Consider the following 3,865-nt stretch of genomic DNA (forward strand, 5'->3'; position numbering starts at 1 on the left):
ACCACAACGCAACGTTTGTGAGACGATGGACTGATCCCAATCTGCTCGATTTATGGCTATGGGGACATTGAAAGGAACTATATACTTATACTATATATTTATATGGATATGGATACGGACATGACCGAAAGAACAGACACCATATCCATATAAGTATATAGTTCTGGCAATACCGGTCATCACCTCCTTCTTCTGTGCAGGTGCTCACATATTACCCGAACTCTTACGGGATTTGGTAAGAATATCTTCCATGAGTAATGACGGTGTTGGGTAGGGACACTACGAAAGTAGTGTGTGGACATATAACGTGAGAATGTCGGTCTCGCGGCAGGCATGCACGGGATACTCCCTGGAGCCGCACTATCCTCTGCGCCCTCGGTGGCTCAGCCGGACAGAGCGTCTGCCATGTAAGCAGGAGATCCCGGGTTCGAATCCCGGTCGGGGCACACATTGTCACCTGTCCCCGTTGATATATATCAACGCCCGTTAGCATCTGAAGGTATTAAAATATAATTCTAATTTTGAAAATAACTGCTCTATGCCTAACCCATCGACTATGTGCAGACGTTACAGGAACGTGTGGCCATACATGTGACGCAATCGGAATGGAGCCCTGTGTACGTCATTGTGTAATTTACTGCGATGAAGGGCTGTAGGATGTGTCAATGAGCATGGTAACAGCATGTAGCCACGTCTCTAATGTCTACTTCTATGTAAAAGGTGGGAATGAGAGGACAGATTAGGCCTTATCTCAACAGGTACTGGTTTCTGGACATATCATTATAGTAATTTTTCTTCTAGTTTTCATCAATACTGCTACCTGTAGTAATTTGTGACACTTTTTTTAAACACTCTGCATACTTATATCCAAGTCTCCCTCTTTCTTTCCACCATCTCTTTAGCTACAGTTTTCAACAACAACTTATGAGTTCGTGTGTGTTCAAACATTCTATTTCTTCGATTCAGTATGGCATCACAGTTACTGATGCTCACGATGTCAACAAATGTAGCTATTAAAATGTCACACGTAATGTAATACGTATTCCGTTTAGTAACTGCTTTGTACGTTTAACTAATAATGGATTTACTGAAGAACTACTATTGTTTTAATAAAAAATAATGGATAGCGTGCTTGAAAATTGCCTGAGGCCGAAACTGTCCAATAAGTCAGAACATAAGCCAAAACCTGACAACTGCGCATCGAATAATTTTCCAAATTGTTAGCCAATATGGGTCCATATTCATAGAAAATCATCAACATGCACTTGATTAGGCATTTATTTTTGGTTATCTCGCTGAAGGACATCTTGCTCGATTAACCCACCTGATCTGTAACAGACTGCTCTAACAACACTTTTTTTTCGTTTCTGTCTTCCCACTGATCACATTTTGCACCTAAGCTCTGTTGATGGTCAATCTTAGATTTTAATGAAACTTTTTGTGTCAATGATTATACATCTCGATATCAGCAGTTGTTTATTTTCTATTTTTTTAAGACCTTTGTTGTTGTGGAATCCTTCATACAAAGCCTTTCTTGCATCTTCATACACTAGCTAGTCTATTCCTTAATAAAGAACTGTGCTAACGTATAAGATAATTCATTTGTTTAGAAACGTTACGTTAGTTTACAATATTGTTTTCTCGATCAATACATCTGATATTCAGCAGTAACTCTTAACATCGTGAGTTAAAGGTATTAGATTGTGTCGTTCCTGGTTCCCCTTGTGAATGTTTCACACCCATACATATCTGTGATCAAAACAAAGTTTTCATGTGTCATCTTGTGGACTCACTGTTTCTATATTTGGACGTTAATACCTGCTTAATTTTGTAGTAAGACCCTTCGGCTAGAGAAATCATCCCTCTTCATCTAGTCATTTCATAGACACAAATATTCTACAACAAGACCTATCTCTCAAGAAACACAACGTAATTGTTTTCTCATAACAACGCCTGGATATGTTTGGGAAATCGTAGAGATATCAATTAAACAAATAACGAGCAACTGCGTCACAGGCATATTATCCCACAATGAAATAAATATGGATATGGGATTGGTATATACTTGCGCTACTAATCGCTGCCATTATGTATGCCCGATGTGGCCGTGAATGCAGTAGAAATGTGGTGTGGTGGTTGCTAGCGTCAATGGGTACCAAGATAGGCAGTTTTCGGTGAGTCTGAAACAGTGATAAAAATACGCCCGAAGATCGGTGGGTTTGGCGGCAAGCCAAGCAGTATACCCCTTTTTTGTCGGAGACTTACTCAAATAACTGGAATTTTTCTAAATCCGCTAACTAAACTACTGCCCAGTTTTCACAGTAGGTTCGATACGCAACAGTTGTTTTATAGGGAATGAAGAAGGATTATTATTTAGCATTTTCGACAATCACAAAACACATAAAACTACAAACAAAAAACAATAATAAAACAGTAAAATAAACGCAAGGGGTAAATTAAAGATCAATGTCGAGGTTTTCCGGCTACTCGATCCCTTTAGAGCTGGCCTGGTGTCAGCCCAGAAATCGTCGTAGGCAGAAGCGTACGAAACACAATATGCATGGCTTGTTGAAGGTGAACTTCAGCTAGGTAGGTGTAGGAACACATGAGCCATTCAGCTGAAAAGTATTCAACTGGTGAAAAGAGTAATGAATAAACTAAAGGCAATACTGTTATTCCCAGAGCTTTTGCGTCGACATCCCATGAAGTTGATGTTACCTTTTGCAGTAAATTGTTATGGCTCTTAATTTTTGCAGCTGTTTTCCGAAGAAGGTGCAAGTAGATAGGTCCAAAGTGGCGTCCTGATACTTCATATTGCTGTCGCAATATCTCCATATTACGTGATAATGGTAATTTGCATACCTGTTTTTCACATAGTATTCTACAACTTCTGTCTTCAGGAGTTTGGATTTAGCTACTCAGTCTCCTGAAATATTCATCCAATACACACAGGTCATCTTCCATAATTTATTCAGCTCGTCCGTTATTTGGGAGACGTACTGTCTGGAAGGTTTCGGATAAGTGGGATGAACAGTGTAGGCGATAAACTGAATCCTCAGGTATCTTTCTATCCAGCTTCTCGTATTTACTTGCTGTGTGTTCGGAGTTAGAAGTCACCTACAACGATGTTAGTAGTGCAATTCAAGAATTCTGTAAGCATATGTTTCTTGTAAGACTGGCTTCTGTATGCTCATCCGCTCATTTCAAGCACGTTTGATTAGCTTGGTGTAGCGTCAGTAGAGAGATGCTGCCAGGAGTCACCTTTCGCCTTCTTGTGCTGGAAGATGTCACGCACGGTGCTCCATTTTTTATCCTCGCTGAACAATCATCCAGATACACTATCATTGAAGAACGTTTCTGAACAATGACGTTCCTCACGTATGCAATATTTCTTACTTCCTATCTAATCGCCCATTCTGAAGCTATTAACAACACTAATTCCCTTATCTACCATCCAATCACAAATTTGTCCAAAGTCTTGTTCCATCCTCTTCCTTCCTCTCATATCCTCTACACTACCAATATTCGTGAACCACCTCTTTCTGCTGTTCACGTCATTCACCACACCAATTTTCCGAGCCCTATACACTACATTCCAGCAGTTCCATGTACCCATCCAATTTCACCCTAATAATTTCACCTCCTGGTGAAACAATTAAGATAAACTCTTCCGAAACTCAGGCAATAATTTTATGACGAACGACCAGCAGCCTGCATCCTTATGACTTCTGCTTGGACGCCATACACTTACATACCTTGGGCTAACAGTACTTGGACTAACGAACAGAAATCCCCAAATAGATTAGTAGTTGTAAGGCTACTGACTGGCTACACATGGGATTTTAAACCTCCAATATCGTCCACA

General features: G+C 40.1%; 1 non-coding gene across 1 annotated transcript; it reads left to right on the plus strand.

Annotated features, from left to right (window-relative positions):
• The first annotated feature begins 371 nt into the window (after positions 1–371).
• On the plus strand, positions 372–446 carry Trnat-ugu. The gene has a single exon. It is a non-coding gene; the product is annotated as a tRNA-Thr (tRNA).
• Positions 447–3,865: the final 3,419 nt, after the last annotated feature.

Source organism: Schistocerca piceifrons, chromosome 1, assembly GCF_021461385.2.
Source record: "Schistocerca piceifrons isolate TAMUIC-IGC-003096 chromosome 1, iqSchPice1.1, whole genome shotgun sequence".
Taxonomy (NCBI): Eukaryota; Metazoa; Arthropoda; class Insecta; order Orthoptera; family Acrididae; genus Schistocerca; species Schistocerca piceifrons.